This window comes from Ictidomys tridecemlineatus, chromosome 10, assembly GCF_052094955.1.
Source record: "Ictidomys tridecemlineatus isolate mIctTri1 chromosome 10, mIctTri1.hap1, whole genome shotgun sequence".
NCBI classification, from domain to species: Eukaryota; Metazoa; Chordata; class Mammalia; order Rodentia; family Sciuridae; genus Ictidomys; species Ictidomys tridecemlineatus.
The window spans coordinates 69,233,766-69,255,870 of NC_135486.1; the positions used below are offsets into that span (position 1 = coordinate 69,233,766).

Below are 22,105 nucleotides of genomic sequence, written 5' to 3' on the forward strand. Positions count from 1 at the left end.
TGATTGTTCATTAATTAAGTTTACAGAGATATTTTAAGGAGAGAAATAAAAGGATCGTGAAGCTGATACAATCCTTGGGGTATAAGACGAAGTCTACCATCCTCTTCCAGCACCTCTGCAGGAGCAGTTCACTGCCATCAGGGAGACAGTTCAAGACAAATGGCCCACTTAGGGTGGACAGCTGCCCATCCAGCCCAGCTGGTGAGCACCTAGATGGGGTCAGGACCCCCGGCCACCAGGGAAGGGGCCAGCCCTGACACAATCAGTCTTTTCAGGGAAGCTTTTTCTAGGGCTTGGACACTCAGCACTTTGCCCAAATCAGATTAATGCTGCAAGAAACAAAAAGGCCCCCCTTTCTTTCTCCCCAAAGCAAATCATAGATTATTGAGCGGTTGTCAGGGGACTAAGAACAGTTGTGTGTTCTAGGACTTTTTTGATAGCTGATATTTATTTAGCAAAGGAACTGAAATTACTTGTGGGCCTGGGTTTGGCTTTCTAAGGATTGCTTGATTGACAGCCATGCTGAGCACATCCTAGGACTTTAAATACTGGGAGAGATGGATGAAGTAGGGGAACTCAAGCCCAAATTTTCTTCAACTTTGGTACATTTTTGCTTGGTTTCCCTCTGGCCATTTTCCAGGTATCCTATGTACATCTCTATCCATCTGCTGGCCTGTGTCTGTCTATCTGTCTATTTTGGGATGGAGGAATTAAGTGTGGAATTTTCAAGTGTATTGCTGCTCTTACATTCTTATTAATCTGTTTTAAGTGCTAAATAGAAAGGAATATTTATCATAAACATACAAGGAGATGCTTAATGCTTTTGGCAAGATACTGAAATGGTCAGGAAAAAGAGAAATGGAGAGAAAAACAGGAATGTTTTTTAATTGAAACAGTCATACTGCCTTTCTTCATAAATATGAGTGATAATTCTTTCTATGCTTCTGTTATTTCCCTGTGTCCAGCTTAGTTGAGGCTTTAGATAAATATAGAAAACACACTGGAATGTAGGAAATGGTTTCTGATAAAGAAAACACATTTTCCTCTCCCTCTTCCTTTCCCACCACACACACAAACACACACACACACACACACACACACACACACACACACGACCACCCACCCACAAATCCACAATTCAAACTGCACAGGGCCTCAATCTCCCACTGGGCTCCCAGACTGCAGGAACTGGAGCCTCAGGGAGGCTGTCCTTGGCATTCTTTCAAGGGTGAGTGGAGACACAGGCTTGTATTGCATGCTTTGCTCGGTTGAGTGAAGTCTAATTCTTGGAGTTGGGTTTCTTTCAACATCTGAGATCAGTCATAACACTCATACTGCAGAGCTTCCTGATGGGAAATTCATGGGTTCTAGTGCTGTTCCAAGCATTTCAGTTTCGTTTCATTCAAATGGAGAAAAATGGGAAAACAGACTTTCATTACCAAATTGCATTGGATCAAAGAATAAGATACAAAATTGTTTGATTTTATGAGAACATTCTGGAGGAGTCTAAAAATAAATGTAAGTTAGTTACGAAGAGAATAAATATTATTCTACTCATTTAAAATATCATGTAATTGACTAGGGAAAATACATATATACATGCACACATATATTCACATAAACAGAGTTGCAGAAGTACAGCTTGTAAAGATGTGACATTGATTATTGTCATTGTGTGGGAAGATGTTTTATAGCACCATTTTCTACGATGCAGTGTATTTTCAAAGATGTTACTCTTTGATTTTTATTTATTGATAATAAGTTCTGAATAAAATGTTGAGAATGTTATGTTACTTTAGAATATTTTTTCTATTGTTTATTTACAATCTTTTTCACAAAAGGAATTATTTTTCACTGTAAGAAACTATGTTCTCCCAATGGTAGGATCTTTTCTCACCTTACTTAAAAACAACACAGAATATTTTATTTCAGGTCGGTCTTCCTTTTAAAAGATTTTAGTTAACATGTCTTGTATTTTAGTCTCATCTTTTCACCCCAAATATGAGTAGAACCTCATTCTAACAAAAACAAACAAAATCCACCAATGCTAAACTTAGACCCTAAGTGCAGGTATCAGAAATTTGAGTCTTCTTTCTTTGGCAGCTTCTCTGAATATTCCTGTAAATTTCTTGGATTTACTTTCAGTGGGAAAGAGACAGAAATTGGCTCAGAAAGTTATATACATTAAGGCAGAATTTTTTACACAAACCACCACAATATGGATGCACATTATACAGAGATGAAGGTGAAAGAAAAATTGTAACAGAAGGGAGACAAGTGCTCAGAGAATCTTCTGTTCAACCTCAGGACTCTGGAAGGACAGTAGGAGCTCTGTGCTATGCTAGGTCACATGTTGACAGGTCAGCCACTGCTCAGAGTCCTTGGCAGAGAAGAAACAGGTGTCAGCCACCAACATGATGACAAATTTCATGCTTAAAAATCCCAATAGTACTTCTCTACTGTTCTTACATCGTGTATTCTGTAGAACTCAGCACTGTTTGGTCTGTTTAATAAAAACCATTGTGAGGACCAGAAAAAATAATACTTCAGTAATACCAGTTTTCTTATGAGGATTCGTCTTCCAGATATTCCAAAAGAAAACACGTGGATTCAGTCCATGGATGACTGCAGGTCAACAATAATATTCTCACATTATTTTTTTTCCCCTAAGAAGAGAAATCTAATAAGAAAGAAGTTTCGAAGACATAGTAGAAAAAAAGCATACTTCTTTCTTCTTTATGAAGACATAGTAGAAAAAATGTCATGCCATATGATCATGTCCTATTTAAGACCAGATCATTGGTGGGCAGAGTCAGGCCATTCAAAACAGGGATCAGTCTTCAGCCTGATAAAGGGTGGAAGAACCCTTATAGATGCAGAGGAAGGGAAAGAAAATTTACTAGGAGCTGAGAAGGTTGCTCAGGCCAAATCACGGTGAAGAGCAAAGACAGAAGAACACACGTGATTTCTTCCTGTCCAGAAGTAACCATTGAGATACTTGTCACTAACATATTTGATGTTTCAATCAAAGATGAGAAAACTCAGAAACTCACTTGCTCTGAAACACCTGAACCAGAGCTTCTCATCTGGGGTTGATTTTGCTCCCCACCCCACCTCAGCAGGGGCCATCCATGACTGGAGACACTCAGGGTTGTCACAGCTTAAGTATGTACAACTGGCTTCAGTGGGTGGAGGCCAGGCACCCTGCTGAGCATCCTGCAGCACACAGGACATCCCCCTAAACATAGCATCATCGGATCCAAAGTGTCAGGTGAAGAAGCATAAGCTAAACTATTTGGAAGGCATTGTGCACTGAATGCTTGTCACCCACCTGCATCAAATTCATACACTAAAATCCTGACCCCCAAGGTGACAGCATTAGGAGGTGGGGCTTTTGAGAGGCTATTAGGTCATGAGGATAGAGCTCTCACAGATGGAATTAGTGCCTTTAGAAGAGGCTAGAGAGGGACCTCCATGCCCTCCCACCATGTGAGACCCAGGAGATGTCACTGCCAAAGAATCAGGAAACAGGCCCTCACCAGACACCATTTAACAGACCTGGTATTGGACTTCCAGTCTAGGGAACAGTGAGAAATCCATGTTTATGGCTTAAGCCACCCAGTCTATGAGTATTTTTTTACTAGCTGTCTGAATGGAAAAGGCAAAAGTAAGGAAAATGGGTCTGACATATTAATATATAAATTGCATAAAACCATAGCTTGTGCATAGGAAATGTTTATACAAGTATGTAATAAATTATAGAGAGTCATCCTTTGTCCCAGGACTCCTTGAGGTTATCAAAATTCACAGGTGCTCAAGTCCCTTATGTCAAATTGTGTGGATTTTGCAAATAAACTACATATATCCTCCCAAATGCTCTAAATGATCTCTAGGCTACTTACACTGTCTAACCTCATCTCAATGTTATTATGCTATGTACGTATTGTTTAGAGAATAACAACAAGAAAAAATAGCATGTATATATCTAGTACAGATGCAACCATTGTAGGCTAACTACAGAGTTCACTCCAGCAGCAATGCCACTTTAAAAAATAAGTATTTTCCATCCATGGTTGGCTGAATCTGTGGATGCAATATCTGTACCTATAGGGGTGGATCTCACACATAACACACACACACACAAACACACACAATACACACACGTATGTATATACACAAATTCATGGATGTATGATCTTAGGCCTTTTAAAATGAATCCTACCCACTGCGCTGAAGTCAGCTCTATAAAGCAATATTTTCTCAGCTTGGTGCACCTGCTTTTGCCAATGTGAGGAAGACAGTGCTCCATTAAAGTGCTGCACTTGTTGATTTTCAGGGAGAACACAGCAATGGGTCAGTAGGCCTGGTTTTATGCAGCCTCAGATGCCTCTCCTGCCTCAGTTTCCTCATCTAGTAAAGTGCTAATGACATGTGCTTCAGAACTTTTGAGAATAATAAATAGCAGAAAACACATCTATTGGTATTTTGTGCATAATAAATCCTGAATGGATACTTGCTATTGTTTCTGAAGTTTTTTGCTTTGTCTCTGAATTATTACTCAGAATAACTCACACATAGTGCATTAGCATGGGCTCTTTAGAATCAAAAAACAATGGAGTAAAATTCTTAGTGAGAGGTCTTGTTTCTTTATAGCTGCCTATAATGTGTAGAGTGAACAGTTGACATCTACTGATAGACCCCTGACAGAGAAAGGCTTGGCTTGTGGAGCGTAATGTCTCACCTGGGGAAAAGCCACTTCACAGGTGACAGACTCTGAACTCTTTAGGAAGGAGAGCCTAGCCCCTGGGGAATCAGCACCAACCTCTTCTTTACTACAAGTGCAGCACAGCTGATTTCTCATGAAGCAGTCCTTCCAACTGCACCACTTCTTGACTACGTATAAGAAGAAACACACTCAGATGTGAAGTCTTAGCTTCTTGACGGTTCTCTTAATGGAATTTAAAAGTTAAAAATTATCTTGCCAATCTTTCTGTGTTGTGATTTATGCAAGGATGCTATGAAAACCAACTGATTGTGTTGGCAGACTGAGTCAGTAGCTGGTATCAGGTGGGATCTTCCTGCTGAAGACAAAACAGGTCACGTTAAACTGTTTGAGTCACAAACCTTCCAGTCATCGTCTGTCTGAGATGGGGCCTATTGTGACTGATTCAGCTGAGCTGCGCAAAACAACAGAATATGTGCAGATACCTGGATCCCAGGTGGTGACTCAGTGGTGTGATAGGCAGCTTCAACTGTCTGAATTTTCAACTAGACCAGGGTCCATAACTGATACAGAAAAGGAGGCTTCTATCCAAGCAAACTCATTTTGACTCATTGTGAAAATATTTTCAGTAGATTTTTTCATTTTTGGCTACAGTCCTGGAGAATTTCCCCTCTATAGATGTCCAGATGGAATGATCATTAATAATTGGGTAGAAATAACCTCTCTCCTGACTGACTTGAAACAAATCAAACAATAAGCCTGGAGACTCCCCTGGTTTATCATTCCCTGGGCTTCAAAGTGCCTCTGAAGAGCCCTCGGTGTCTTGCTATTAAAGCCTTTCAAGTTTTGTTTACCTGGATAATCCCAGGGTCCTGCTCTTCACGGGGGCAGAGTAGATTTGCTGATCTGGGCTGCAGCCTCCAGGCTTCACCTAAGACTATTCTCAAAGACTCTCCCCGGGTCTGGCAGAGGGGTCTGGGTTCCTAGACAACCTCTTTTCTCTCCTCGGCCACAATCCTCGGATTCCTGGAATTCTGTTTCCAGCCTGCCAATGCTGCCTATAGGAAAGGAGGTAAGAAGAGAAGAAAAGTCTCTCAATTTCTCACAAGTTGATATCAAGGGGTCAAAGGAACATCTCATGGAAGTTTTCCATTCCTCCAGCAGAACAAAGCCCTCATGGAGCAGTAGAGCAGAAACTCCTACCAAAGAGTACAAATCGAATTCAGTGAGAATGATGTTCAAACTAAGAAAAAGGAATGGCATTTGCCAAAAGTCCTGATGATTTCCAGAGTCATCATTTTCCTAACAAGTCCCTGATGCTGGGGCTGTCCTCAGTGGGGGACCTGTACCTGTAGGTCTTCTTAGAGTTGTCTAGGAACAGCTAATTTTCTACAGGATAGGGACACATTCTTCAGATTTCTTTCTCATCAAGAAGTTGGAGTTCTGGTGGAGTGAACAAGTGCTTTTCTTTTTCCTACAAAAGAAGTGTCTCCTAAAAAGGAGAAGAGAATTCTCTGTTCTTTTATTCATCTTGCATGGATAACAAAAAAAAAAAAACACCCATTTATTAAAAGACCAACACCAAAATTGCATCCAGAGTGGTGTTAGGTACTTCATCTTCAGAATGTAATTGAACTCTCCTAACAGTCTCCTCCTGGAGTGGGAAGCTGGTTTTCTGTCACAGGCGAGTGGCAGGTAGGTGTCCTGCTCTGTCTCTTGTCTGAAAAGACCAAGGCTAGTCCTGAGCAAGGCCAGCCCCTGACTCTGCACACGGGGCTTTTTCCATTACAATACAGTTGTTTCCAATTGCAAAACATTCAAGAAATACAGCCTTGAGGTGGCTTTATAAAACCAGCCCCCCAGGAGAATGACAAAGGAGAAATCGGCTGCTTCATGGCTGTTCAGTTCTGCTATTATTGAAGCTATCTGTTTTAATTATTTCAATCAATGGTGTTATTATGTTTATTCTCTGGAACTTTAAGCAAATGGAATAATGCAAAAAAATTCAATAAATAAGCAAAGGGAGATGAAGAACAGGGAACACTGTGTTTTTCAGGCAAAAGAACAATAGTAGCAATAACATCCACCAGGACTCGCCTCTTTCTTGCACTTTTGCTGGCTTGGCCTGCCGAGGTACTTAGTCAATCTGCCTTGCTGGGTCACCTACACCCACAGCACACCCCTGTGCCATTTGACTTCTTCAATTGGTTCAATGTCTCCACAAGGTTGCTATGTCAGCCTTCACTGCTGCTGTGGAGAAAAGAACAATGGTTCTTACATAAGGGATGGGGGACAGACACTAAAGAAGGCTGCTTAATAACAAACTTATCTTAGTGGGACTCTGGGTATCCCTTTCTGGGGCTGCTAAACAAAGAAAAGATCCCACATAAGTTTTTGAGATAATATATACAAAATCCTACTAATGATGAGCCAAGATTCAGAGAAGTGGCAGAAATAAAGCATTGTATATTCCTGCCTGCCACAGTAAGAGCAAATTAGACTGAAATAAATGGAATGAAATTATCCCTAAAATAGTAGTTGATCATTATTAGTAAAAACGGTGATTCTAAGAAGCATAGTGATAACCATCCTAAAAATGTCTTCTTAAAACCTTATAGAACAAGATGACATAGCTGTCCTCCTACCCCAACTTCTCAGTCCATCTGCCTTGTTCTTGAGGGGACATCCCCATGCATCAGGGCAGCCTCTGTACCACCTCCCTTCTAGTGGCCATGGGGTATGATATAAAAAGCAGCTGGGGCTTGGGCCTACAGTTTCGAAGACTTATATTTGTAGTATCTCATTTAATTTTCACTTATGAGATAAGAGCAATTATTACCAGGTAAAAGGAGAGGTCAAAGTGTGTTGCCTAGAGCCAAGCAAGAGTGACAGAAGCAGGACTGAACCCCACACCCAGCTCCTGACCAGTTCCTCCCAGCCCAACCCCATGGCTGAGCTCTGGAAACTACAGAGGAGATTTCTTGTTAGCTTAGTGATCTCAGTCCAGTCTTCTTAATTCTCTGAAACTCAACGACCTACATGTGAATTGTGAAATTTAAAACCTACCTGAAGGAAATTTTTATGTTTGATGAATGTATCCATTTTCCTTCTGTCCCTGTGTTTACCTTGTATACCACAAATAATGAATATTTCTACAATACCTATTTTGACATACTGTTTTCCTGCAAAACATCAGAAGACCCCACCAAACCCACTATTCCCATCAGGACAAAACTAAAATTCCATTGACTTTAAAGAGCCCAAAGTGGCATCAGAAATCATTTTGTAAATGAAGATAACTCCTGAGTGACTCAAAGTCCATGACCCTCCATAATGAGTGCTCACTGTATTATGGCCAAATGTATCTGTTCCATTTGGTCCTAATGAACTTCCCTCTCTTGTTTGAAACTGTTTCTGACTGTCTTAGAAGTATCTGCAAGCTTCATGAGTACAACAAATATACCAGGAAAACTTTCCCTGGCCTCAATCACACCATCAACACACCACAGGAACAAAACACTCTCCCTGTGAGCTTTCCTTCACACAGGGTAGGGACTTCTCTTCTGCCTTCCCTATGCACGTTGACAGTTTCTAATGTCACGTTTCCCATTGTGACAGAATGCAGCTGAATCCCATGTTTGTCTCACAGACTATCCATAAACAAGCAAAGCCAGGCATAATTTCCTTTCTGGTTATGTGCAGAGGTATATCCCTGGGTGGAAGCTGAATAAATAGTTATGATAATAGCTAGAACCTACCCAGCCCTTCCTACAGACCAGATAGTCTTCTAGGTCTCTCTCTCTGTGTTAGAACAAATCTATGAGATGGATACAATTATTGACCCATTTCATAGAAAGAAGAAAGACAGGCTCTTAAATAAGTTATTCAAGACCACATATGTAGTACATGACTGTGCTGAGATTCAAGTTTGGACAATGTAACAACAAATCATGTGTTTCTTAGAGAGAATTGAGGAGGCAAGGAGGAAAATGGAAGGAGGAGAGGGACAAAGAAGGAAGGAGGGAAGCAGAAAAGGAGGGGAAGGAGTTGGGGGAATGCAGGAGATATCTTATTTAGCAAGACAAATGGAGTAGAAGAAGAAGTTAGGTCCAAAGAGCCTTCTCTAATAACCTTCTGACCACAGGGTAAAAGAATCTTGCTAAAAGAGTGGCCCAATTCATTTAACCTATCTTCTAGAAAAGGGAAATCTGAGTGGTGAGATTGAGGGGTTCTCTATTGTGTGAGGGCCGCTGCTTCAGGGAAAAGAGGTGTCATGTGGTGGCTCCCAAGTCAGTTCCTGGTGACAGGAGGAGATTTTAGACACAGATGTGACTTAGAAGGAGGAGATCAACTACATGAACACTGTCCCCTCAGCCCCCCTGCCCTGTGCTCCCTGCTCTCCCTGGAGTTGGGGAGTTTCTGCGAATCACATTCCCCCAGTCTGAAGGAGAGACAGTGCCAGGATCCGGCTGCTCTGGGCCCTGCTGGGTGCTGGGGCCTATATCATCTGTGAACTCCTACCCCTGCCTTCTTTCCTTTCTGTCCTCCCCCCAGGTGGGGACTCCAGACTCCTGGTGAAGCCTCAAGAAGGTTATGGAATGCCAATGTCGGCCACAGCACTGCTGGAGGCCAGATGGACAGCATCCCGGCTCCTCTCCAAACTCACATAACTGACAGAATGGAACGCTTAAGAAATAAAAGGGGATTCTAGTTTTTTTTCATTTTCAAATATATTCTAGAGGAGTCTTAGAACACACCCGAGTAATATCAAGTGTCCTCACACGTTTCAGAACTGTGAACCATCGGGAGGAAATGATTAATGGTGACAAGAGCTGTAGAGAACTAGGGAGCAGACTCTGGCCCTTCAGGGTCTCCATCCTCCACCTCTGAGCTCACACCACATTCTCAGAGCAATTTTTTTTTTTTTGCTTAACCAAGGGACCTGCACTCAATTTTTAGCATTAAGCAGAATACTAAAGTCTAGTAATGATCGAACATTTCTTTTTCAAAGTGCAAGAAAATATCCTCCCTCCCTCCTTCCCTTCCTTTCTCCCTCGCTCCATCCCTTCTTTCCTTGCTTCCTTTCTTCTTTCCTTTTCTTTCTCTTTGTTGAATTTTTAATCTCTAGGCCAAAAGCATCTGTTAACTTTCGAGTTCCCCTGAATCTTCTGATTGTCACTTGGGTTCCAAACCACAGGTCCTCATGCAGTTGGCATTTTCTTCCATTTATAACTTCTGCATTTAGTATCCAACTTTTGGTTATGGACAGAACTATGGGGTGAGTCCAGACACTTTCCATATATGGTGCATCCTTCCAGCACTCACCACACCCCTGAGAGAGCCCCCCAATGAACAGAAGTCTTCCACCTACTGGATCCCCTTGGAGAAGACACTGCAGGTCCCTGCTCATCATTACAGCCAACCAGGACTACATAGAAATGCCCAGAAGCTGGTCTCAGTGAAATACTTGTTACAGGAAATGAAAGACGGAACCAATGGTTTCAACCAAATTAGAGCAGAACTGAAAGTCTCCAAATAAAAATTACAGATCCTTAATCACAGCTTCCCCTCCACATGAGCTGTATAAAAACACGCAATTCTCTAAAAGACAGCTTTTTTTTTTTTTTTTTTTTGAGAGCTCTTGAGTCATACTGGTTTCTGACTCTTGATTCACAATTGACTCTGAGAGCAATAACACAGTAAGTATACTGCAGCCCCTGGTTCGCACGTAATGCACCAACTAGGAAGATATTTTTTCACAGGAGGAACTGCTTCTGGGCTACTCATTTAGTATCACCTGCCAGTGCTTGATTTGTTATTTTCTTCTGGAATATTTTACACGGCAGAAGAACCTCAAGCCTAACATTTTGTGTCATTTCTAGGCCAAACATTTTAGGTGAGGCTGTCTTAGAAAGAATATTAACATAAAGTCATTTTTGACTATTAAAATGAATGCTAGAAAAAAATAAATAAGTAAATTTGACAGATTTGTTGAAAATGAAAGACTTAATGGGTTAAACAAAAGATTTTAGGTCTAGGTCACCTATGAGAGACCCTTGTCTTAGTTGATAAAGCCTTTTATCTTTGGGGCTTTTATTTTGATTTGCTGAATCAGGATAGTTGGTAAACAGAGATGGATATATATGCAAACAACTTTTTGCAATTCCTTAGACTTCTAACCTTGCATTCATTCCCATTCTGGAAAGCACTAGATGGTCCAATGTGTATGTGTGTCTGCATTTTGAAAGAGAAGGGCCTGAACATTGCTAGCCTTCAGTCTTCTCTTGCAGGCTACTAATTAAGCTGGGATTGCTGAAGAATGACACTGCCCTCCAGCATAAGTGTCTTGGGAACCTGTGACAGAGTCTGAACCTACAATTTGCATATGACCCTCCCACCGACCCACTCTTCTTTGCATTTGTTTTTCTGTTCATTTGTTTTTCTCTGCATGGAGCACACAGCAAGTGAAGGGACTACAAATGAGAGGAATCCTCCAAGCCCCAGCTTGCAGGTTATAAACACGCCACGTAAAATATTTATCATGTCAATACGTTTTAATAAGCATTCATTATTTATTGGCCCTACGAGTGCTCAGGCAATACTACTATTAACTTTGCTAGAAGATTTTATAGTTTTTGATTGGAGGTCACTGGAAGGCAAGCTCATTCTTGTCTTTGCAGAAGCATGCTTGGCAATAGGACCAATTGAGGCTTGAGAATCCTTAGGCAAGTCACAAATTCTCTGGGAAATAGGGATAATAATAGTCTGCTTGCTGAATTAACTATGGGAATGATATAGCATTTGCAAATACTCTGGATACTATTAAAAACTATCCTCCCTAAACAAATTATTCTGGAAATAAATTATTATAGCAAATGTTCATTCATATGGTTAACACACAATAGTTATCATTTCTTTGTCTGTAATATGTTGATTTCACAATTCTAAAGCACTAAATTGAATATGTAACAGTAGGGCACTTAAGTGACACTTGATTTGGCATCCTTATTTCCAGCAAATTTACACTGTGTCTAGTCACCACCTTCCCTAACAGATTTTTCCTCACCAATTCTATCTTTACCCTCAGGAAAATTAAATTCCATAAATATGAAAGCAGAAAGAATTAGTGTTTGCTGGTTTCATATAATTCCCACAATGTTTTGGGAGAAAAGGGTCTTCCCTTATTCAGATGTTGCACTGATAACTTGAAGCAGTTGGAGTCGCTGGGGCAGCATGAATTCCAATGCAGCTCTTGATTCTCACAAAGCATTATCCAGACATTGCCTCCCATGAGATGGATAACCTCCAAACAATCCAGTTTTTTTTTAAATTTGTTATTTTAGTTGTAGATGGACACGATATCTTTATTTTTATTGATTTATTTTTATGTGGTGCTGCGGACCAAACCCAAGGCCTCATGTATGTGAGGCAAGCGCTCTACTACTGAGCTACAACCCCAGCTCAACAATCCAGTTTTAGGAAGACACTCCTTGCATTTTCTCAAGAAGTTTTCTCGGGGTCCTTCCTTTCTTGGTAAGGTGAAGGGTGTGGTTTCTTTTTGTGTACATGTCCAGGAAATCCATCCTAGTGATTTGTACCAACCTGCCATTTGCAGGACTTTCCCAGAATGAGTGTGAATGAACAAGGAAAGTACAGATTCCTACCCAGGCCCCACCTCAGGTTCCCTTCTCCTGAGTCATGGGCCATCTATGAGGTACCAGCCCTGGGGAGGTGAGTCACTGCATCCTTCCTTTCATCCACATAGATTCATCCCATGGGCCATGAAACCTGCTTTATGATAAAAATCTGCCCTCCGAAAGGCAGACTAAGACCCAACCATCCTGCAGTCCTGAAGGGTCAGGGACATGTTAGTCAAATAAATACCTGGATGTAGCCTGGCTTCTAGTTTCAGGACATTTTGCATGTTTGAGTCAAAGGTACTTCCAATCTGAAATGGGGGTCACTAATTCTTGCCCTCATAGGATTTGGGGGAGAATAAAACAAGACACTGTTCAATACATAGAAATGAACATTGCAATAAAATGGCCAAGGCTTAGGAATTTCAGGAAGTGAATCTTCATTGCTGCCTGCAGAAAGCAAGTTGATTTTGGAGTTGTTTGTCCACTTAAAAGTTACTCAGATTTAGTTTCTCTTAAGCCTTCAGCCTTCCAAGATCCTCCTAACACGTCCTCCACCCTCTTTTAATTATCTTTATTAGAAACTGAGCAGCACGAACACAATAAACTTTGATAAATTTGTCAAATTTAGAAGTGACTCCTCAGATTTGCTGGTTGGGGACGAAACAGAACTTTCACAGGCACCTTGGAGGCTTTGTTTAACCAGATGAGAATATTTGCTGAGGCCACCCTGAGGCCCTTTGTTCCTGTTTTCCTCTGCTCCTGAGAAGAACTCAAGCATCTTGTGGAAGTCTCTCTGCAGGGCTCACCACCATGATGGTGCTTGGCTACTGTGATACAGGCATGAGGAGGGATAGCACAACCAAAAATAAGAAGCCTGTGGTCCTATCCAGAAATAAAAATCTTATGGCTTAGTGCCTCTCAAGTGTGAGGTAGAAAGCAACATTTCCATAACTGAAATGTTATTAATAACTTCCAGGCCAAGTGATTGACCTCTTCAGGTTGAATCTGATGACTCTCCTCAGTGCTATGGCAAGCACAGACCTGGAGAGGCTCTTAGACATGGTTTCTGGCTGCCAAAAGCTTAAAATCTAGCTCTGACTACAGAATGAGAAATCCACAAGGTTGCTTGAGCAAAGAGGTTTAGCAACAGATATCCAGGTAAGTGTAAAAAAAAAAAAAAAAGTAAATAACTATTTCTTCTGCTTACATTCCAATATGTGAAGATAACGGTCCCTCCCATAGCATATGAGAGTATGGAAAGGTCATCCTTGAGCTTAGCTTCTGGGTGTGGAAAGAAACTTAAACACACTCATAAAATTTGAGCACCCATTCATTTATTGAAGATCACTAATGGCTTATGATCAAGGCAAACATCCAGTTGCTGAACAAAAGATTTCTTGGCTTGAGTGTCATGCAAACAGCAGGATGGATCACATATAATCAGAATTTGGGAAGCCATGGCAGCTGACCTTTGAGATTCACATACAATAGAAGGTAAGGCCTCTTTGATTTGGGGAGCTGGTGGGAGAGGAAATAAAGGAACAAATGTAAAGTAAGGATGAAGATTGAAAATCCTGGGCAGAAGGGTGAGTGTTTATGCTGTAGCAATCCATGCTTCATTCCCCAGATATGACTTCCCTGAGGTTTTCAAGGTCACAGAAGCTGTGCTGAAAGTGATTCAGTAGGAAGCCAACAGGACAATGAGCCAGAAGACTCATTGTGGGTTCTCGGCTCAGCCCTGACAATGTTATGCTCGAATTCAGGACCCCCAAAAGACCATCAGAGACCAAGATCGATGTAAGCAGCAAGGAGGTGTTTATTGCGAGCTAGCTTGGTCCTCCGCGCACGCGCGCGCGCGCACACACACACACACACACACACACACACAACAACTGGTGACGCTAAGAGGTCCCGAGCCCAAAGTTTGCAGCAGTTTTATACACTCTTTGGGGAAGACAGGGACTTCACATACATCATAGCATCTCTTAGGAAATCATCACACACCTCGGGAAAATCAAACAACAACTCTTAACATTGATTAGCACATTCACTGGCAGAAACAAGTTGGGTAAGGGTGATTGGTTAGTACCAGAGGGGGATTCTTTTGAACTGATTGGTTTAAGCCAAGAGGGGTGTACAGTGCTGAACTACCTGGTTTCCCAACATGTTATCAACCACCGTAAACTACTGGGAGGGTCATCTGGCATCCCAGGTATTTTCCCTGTCTCATGCTGATTGGTGGTTGCTAGGGGGTTGCTATGGGTCCTTACCTAGCCTGACTCAGTCAGGGCCACCTGGTGCAGCAGATCTCTCCTGTTATTTATAGATAAACAACTCAACAGGGTCTGTGCCTAGGGGTCTGTGGGTCTTTCCAAGTACAAGGGTCACGCCCCCTTCCTTGGACAGGCTTTGCTCTGAGGTAGAGGCTGGTTTCTCAATACCAGCACTAGGGTCTGGTGGCAGAAGCTGCAACAGCATTCATATTTCAGATGCATGGGAAGCAATAGGCAGTGAAAAGAAAGTCTCAGTGTGGACACTGATCCGAGGACTGAAAAGGAGTCTAAGTCCTACAGGAGTTAGATATTATATCTGAACACCTCGGGGTCCTGCCTTTTTACCATCAGCGCTCAAAATTTCAAGTGGAAGCAAAATACTGTCTGCTGGGGTTGAGCTGTTCCAGAAGGTATGTCCTTTATCTTCCTTTTTAGGCAAAGGCATCCTGAGTTGTGGGCATCCCAGGCTGTGGCCTCCGGCTAGCAGTAGATTTGAATAAGTACAAGGTCTCATTTGCACGCACAATACAAAACTGGGGTGTCAGCATTTCAATCCCCAGTTTAGAGAAAAGGAGGCTCAAACTGTTACTGCTTTTTACCGGTGACAAGTCTTTGATTCCCCAATGCTGAAGTATAACACCAGAGAAGCACTCCGAGGCAAGGTCAGAGTGGAAAGTAGAAGCTTTATTAAAGGACAGCAGAATAGACTTCTTTCCCAGGAAAAAGGGGACCCAAAAGGTGGAATCCCTGAAGGAGGAGTTCTTCTCTCATTTATAGCTATGGTCTACTTTCAGTTTTCCAGCATTCCAGTCACATTCCTGTCCTTTGTTCTGTTATCTTGCAGTGATGGAACGTAGGTGGGAAAGCCCAAAAGATGGGGGACAGGTGGGCCAGAGTAATCAGGGCGGGGAGGGCTTTTGGATTAGCATCTCCATTGTTTGCTGGGAGCTGCTTCATTAATATTTCCTTGGGATGGGCTTCCCGGGGCCTCGGATCTTTAACATTTCAACTTTCCCAAGTGCTGCTCGGATTTCCTGGACTCCATTTTCTATAATGGCCTTCATTCTTGATTTTACTCAATATTAGACCCGATTTACATAACTACACTAACTACCTATCTTTAAATCTAGCTTCAAAACTCCCACCTTTAGGTGACTTCACAAGATCTGAAGGTCAGAAACCTCTGGAGCTTGCATTTGAGTCCAGAACCATTTGATTTGAAAGCGCATCCATTTTTTTTTTTTATTAAAGGCTACACATGGCACTCACAATAAGGGGTTGCAACTTGGTTTGTAGCAATGTCCCTTCGGTCATAGAAATGGGATGAAGAGGACGGCTGCTAGTATGGGCCATCACACTGGAAATGGAAACAGATGTAAAAAGGACGCACAGGACACAAAATGGAAATTCCGCTAAGGTAAACAACTGGCCTTTGTGGTGTGCAATTTTGTGACTGTCAATTTTGCTATTGTTATTTGTCAGGGGAAGGGGATGGAGACCTCTGGTGGCTCTTCTTTTGCCCTGGGGCCCTGAGGCCATTTTTCATCCCAAGTCTACTCCATCAACAAACACTAATCTTCCAAATAGCAGCACAGAGTGTAAACAACAGATACTATACTCCTGAGTCATCCAAACAAGGACCTATGTGATTATTCCAAGATAAAGTAGCCACCATCAAACTCAACTAATGCTCAGTCATGTCATTATTTTGGCTAAGTTCTCTGCAGGCCATACCTGTCCCACTCTACAGGAGGAATTCTCAGTGGTGGGCTGATCATAAAAGCTATGACAGGTCATGAGGTAAAATATGAGTCTTCACGACCTGCATATACAGAAAAAGAAACTACAGCTACGATCTCCTGGGAGACTAGAAGCAAACAGAGGTTTTCAAGGGCAAGTGCAGCAACCCTCATGTGTCCTCATTTTTCAGGGTTGCTTGCTGGGAGGGAGAGCACCAGTATCAAGGATGTTGAAGCACACTCACAGTCAGTGACAGTTAAGGTCTCATGCTGCACTGAGAACACCAGCAACTTCTACAAGTGCTGCCTCCAGCTTACCCAGGACAGTTTGCTATCTATGGCTTCTCTGGACTTACGTAACAGTTCTAGAAGGTATCTTTCTATTTATTTTTCCTGTTTTCCCAAGAAGAAATTACAACAATAATTGGAATCCCATTGAAATATGATATACATCAACTATATTTCAATACCAGGTTCTAGGCTAAGCTCTTTATTCTTCTTTTCTCATCCCATCAATCATCCAGCACATGTGCTGTGATCAAATCCATTTTTACAAGTGAGAACTTTGAAGCAGAGGAAGGTCCAAAAGCAGCAACATTGTAATATTTAATCACAATTCTAACCAATCAAAGGCTTCCCTTGACATTCACTCTAGAGTTTGAGGAATTTGGGGGAATGAGGATTTCTACCTCAAAAAGGTAGAATGTCTTGACCCAAGTCTCAGAGCTGGGGGGTGAACAGGGGTCTATATCGCAAGGCCATAAACTTCAGCATATCTAATCTGGGTTGACGTCTCCCAAATGGATATGTCCCTGTGACTGGTCCTGAAAGGGGACAGAATGAAGATGGAAGAGCAGCACATGAGAAAACCCCTACCCAAGGAAGTTAGCCACTGCTTCTAAGTTAGTCACTGGGGTAAAAGTGGAGGGAGGTCACATATCCTCAGGCTGTCATAGTGATCAAGAACAGTGTCAGGCATGGGTACATAAGTTTTCCCACTTAATACTTGCAACCTCCCCACGATGAAAGCCATGTACAGAAAGGAGAAGCAGATTGAGAGAGCTTGAAACCTACCCATGGGTATGCAGATGCACTGGGAAGGGACTCAGCTCCACTTTTCCATCTCACACACTCGCTGCATCTGTTACCTTGTAGTGAAAAAAGACTGCCTGCACTTTGCAATGTCTTGCATAAAAGAAATACATGATCAGCAGTGACAGCTTAATCATCCAGCTGACCTTGAAGAAAAAAAAAATACCACTGCTCTGTTTTAATGTAGTAAGATAAACATCAAGGGGCTTGCAGGTGATAAGCAGGGAACAGCAACATTTTGAGAAAAAGGAGGTTTGGGGATTGTAGACAGTATAACTAGTCATCTGGGAACCCCCAATTCATTTTTCCTGAGCAAAAGCATCATATCTGGAATTAAAAAGGGGTTGCATTTGGTGTAGCAGTAATGCATCAAAACACTTGATGATTTAAATTTTAATGACAAGCACAGAGCAGGCTTTAAGAAGGTTTCACTTTCATTTCCCTGAGTAACTCCCTTCCTAGGCAGAACACTCTTCCTGGAGCACTGAATGCCTTTGTAGATTTGGGGTATAAGTCTTTTTAATTAATGTAAAGTTGAAACTGGGAGAGCTTCTGCAGGCAGTGCTGCCCAGATGGAGAGAGCTCTTGTTAATGTGATAACGCGCAGAATCACGTTGACAGATTTGTGGATTTCCCTGATCATTTTCTCCTGATCTACACCTACTTCTTCTTTTCTATAACTTTTCCATCAAAGGAGAAAGCAGGGAAGAAAGAGAATAAGATCACTTATCAGAAGACGTTCAATATTTTGGACCAAATGAGTTGCCGGGTTTTATTTAGCCATCCTCTTTGGATTTGATGCATCTATCCATGCTGTTGGAAAGCACAGTGTAACAGTGACAGAAGTAGATTCTTTCATTCATTCACTGAGCAAGAACTTCTAGGTGCTGAGGAATCATAGATAGTCAATTGTACACACACAATTCATTATCCTCAACGAGAATTCAGACTGCTGGGAGGGAGGCAAACAGGTGAAGAAGCCCAGAACACATGCAGAAGCCTTGGAAGGGTACCCTTGAGCTGGCACTGTCAGGGCTTTCTGTCTACTTCAAAAATTCCATGACACCTCAGGAAAGGTGAGCAGACATTCATCAGGCTTCAACCACCACGGATTAGAGATGAAAACAAATTTTCTTTGAACCTTGTCCACGTCCGTTCTGGGTATTTGACAGTAGAAAATTGAATACTTTTCCAGAGGTAAGGACATTCTCCTATCACTTGTTTTCACAGACATAATTCCTGAACAGGGAAGATGTGATCCATGGCCAGGGTGAATGGCCTGGTGATTTCTTATCTGATTGAATCACACATAAGTCAGGAGCTGAGAGGGTGATGGTGAAGGAGCCCTGGATGTACCATCTATCATCATTGCTATCAAAACGAGAAGGCAGTTGTTGTACATCTACTGTGATACGTGGGCCAGGGCCACACACAGCCTTGGTTTCAAAAAGACCAGCTCTCCAGCCATGCATTGCAAATGATAAGCGGAAGCAGAAAGTTATCCCATGCTAACTAGCAAATGAGATGCAAATAAGAAGCAAAGGTGAAAAGCTTGGAGAAGGGCTGGCCACTCCTGACCTAGAGCCTGTGAGCGAGGTCAGGATAAAAGCTAAGGCTTGAAGAGAAGATGACACGTCAGACTCAGCCTAATGCTCCTCTAGAGTCTGCTTGCCAGAAAAAGTGGAAGGACTCCCCGTGTGGTGCTTCCACCTACACAGACACCCAGATTGCTGAGTAAATGAATAATAAAAAGTACTTGGCTCTAGGATCACCTATCACTGGTTCCCATGGAATTCAGTGGTAGGTAAGTGAGAAGAAATCTGGCCGGAAGATAATAGAAGACAGATGTGATTTGGCTACGTATTTTGTATAAGAGACCCTGCCGTTTCTATAGCATCTAAGTTGAGAGGTTTATAAAATGGCTAAATATAGTATATTATGGCACTGGAAGGAGATGAGTTGGGTTCTGTCTCTGGCTCTGTCTCACACTGACGGTGTAGGTTAATTGTATCTCGGGCTCTCCCTGTAAAGGGAGAATAATCATGGCTGCCTGACCGTGCACAAGCATCAGATAAGGGACATCATCAGGTACACATCAGATTTTGTCACTCAGATGGGGATGGTCTGCATCAGACGCAAGCAGAACATTTATTAGGTGGAAAAACAAACAAAAAATCAGGCAGTGAGACTGAGACTATCTTACAAGCTAGCAAATAACAACATAAATGCAACAACAACAAACCCTCTGCAAATATATGGTATTTTATTTTTCCTAAGGATAATGCAAACACAGGATATGTGTTTCTAGAAGTTCTGTACATAGGAAAAATATGGGTGAAAATAAACAAAGAAGTAAACCAAAATCTCAGTGTATTAAAACAGAACAAAATAAATAAACCAAATATATCTGAGGATAAGCATACTAATTTTGATTGAATAGAAACTATACCATATTAAATTGGCCTCTAGAACACAGAAAAATACTTTATGTTGTTTGTAGTACTTGATGCAATTAGTCATTTTGTTGGGAAAAAATAATAATGTCAGAGAACCCAATGAGACATCTGCTTAGTGGTGACTTAAGACCCCTAATTCAGAAAAATTGATCAATCTCAGGATTTATAGCCATTTATGAAAACAGTAGTAACAACTGGGACTTCTGGTTCAGTGAAGTCCGTTGGTCAATTCCGTTCTGCCATTGGTCAGCTTGTTCATGGCTTCTGATAGGAAAGTGTTTTACTCAAAGACTTGCAAAACTTCCTTCCTGCAAGATTTCAGTAGCACAGCAAATAATGCAAGAGGAAACTACTTTATGGATCATTTCAAAAACAGCAGAATTGTGTATGCTTATTCTTCACTGAAGGTTATGCTGCGGAAAGTAAATGTGAACGAACAATTCTGACTGATAATTTTAAGAAAAAAAAATTTTAAATAAACCCAAAGGGAAGAATGAGAATAATAATCTTTTTTTCTGTTAAAAAAATAAATATCCACTGCACCACAATAATCACAATCAGCTAGTCATTTCTGGTCATTTTCTGGGCTTTAAGTCAGGTTGTCTATATATTTTAGATCTAAGTCTCCAATATACCTAAATGGAAATTTTAGAGATGAGAAAAGGTTTTAAGTAACAATTACAAAAGCCAGAAATTAGTGACATCTTCACCTGTAAGTTTTACTCGGCAAAACTCATGTTTGATTGCCCAAAACATGATGAGGCAACTGCCCACTCTTTGCAAACTGACTCAGAAGTTCCTTATGAAACAGTAACTCGTAGCTTGTTACTGTTACAAGTTTCAAAGGGAAATTTCAGCTTAAAGAAGGGGTCATGGGCTGTGTGGGCAGTGTCTGACTTCCAGGTGCCATCCTAGCTGGTCCAGAAGATGCAGGCATCCTGAAGAGGGGTATTCCTTACTGTCTAAGTTCGGGAAGCTTAGAAGTCCTACGTGACTGACTGTGATTCAGCAGCACTGGGCAGGTCGGTCCCTCTTAAACTTCACAAACTTTTCTATTAAGATGGAGAATGTGACTAGCCCTGTTCCTGTAGCTTCCTTCTCTTGCTTTTTTCCAACCTCAAGGAAAGAGTTCCACTACACCATGGAGGAAGCCCAGGAGACCCAGCATGACCTGGGGGCCTATCTGCCTGCACTGCTCCCCACAGAAAAGTTTTCACATAATTAGTGCACCTCTTCTGGCATCTAAGAAAACAACTGCGTGAACAACTTCAGAAATGTGAACTTTCGATGGCCTCTTTTCCTCCCAATATTCCTGTAGCTTCTGTCTCTTCGTTTTTATCTTCTGTCAGGGCATCTCAGCACATAGATACTTCAATTTGGATCATTATAGTTGGCATTTTACATCTGTAGCTTACAGGATTGTTCTCTGATTTACATGAACAAGATGATCAGGTGGCATGTATCCCAGGCATGCATGGATGGTTCCACATGCTCATATCAATCAACATGATACAGTGCATCAACAGAACAAAGGACAAAAACTATGAGATCATTTCAATAGATACAGCAAAAGCATTTAGTAAGACTTTGCATCCTTTCATGACAGAAACTCTTAACCAATTAGGTATAGAAGGAACATACCTTGAAATAATAAAAGCAATATACGAAAAGCCCATGGTCAATATCATTGAATGTAGAAAAAATTGAAAGCATTTCTTCCAAGGCAGGGAATGATGTGAGAAGGCCCACTTTCACCATTCATGTTTAATACAGTCCTGGAGGTATTGGTAAGAACAGTGTGGCAGGTGAAAGAAATAAAGAGCATCCAAACTGGAAAGGATAAAGTTAAGTATCCCTGTTTATGAGTGACATGATTTTACACATGGGAAAAAACTAAATACTCCATCAAAAGTTGTTAGAACTTAAAAAAAATAGTAAAGTAACAGGATACAAAATCAACATACAAAAAAAAAAAATACAGTAGCATTTCTAGACAAAAGTATAATGAACTTTATGGGAAAAAATGACAAAAGAATCCCAATAATAATAGCTACACAATGTAAAGAAATAAAATACTTAAGAATAAACCTAACCGGAAAAGCAAAAGATCTGTGCAACAAAAATTGTAAAAGGCTGATGAAAGAAATGATAGAGAACACAAAAAAATGGAGAGACATTAGAA

General features: G+C 41.4%; 1 long non-coding RNA gene across 1 annotated transcript; it reads right to left on the reverse strand.

The window, feature by feature from the left end:
* Window positions 1-859: 859 nt before the first annotated feature.
* LOC144367031 (uncharacterized) lies at window positions 860-17,553 on the reverse strand. The gene is made up of 2 exons (XR_013426235.1): window positions 17,450-17,553; window positions 860-5,781 (listed from the first exon to the last, which is right to left on the reverse strand). It is a non-coding gene; the product is annotated as an uncharacterized LOC144367031 (long non-coding RNA).
* Between the last annotated feature and the right edge of the window lie 4,552 nt (window positions 17,554-22,105).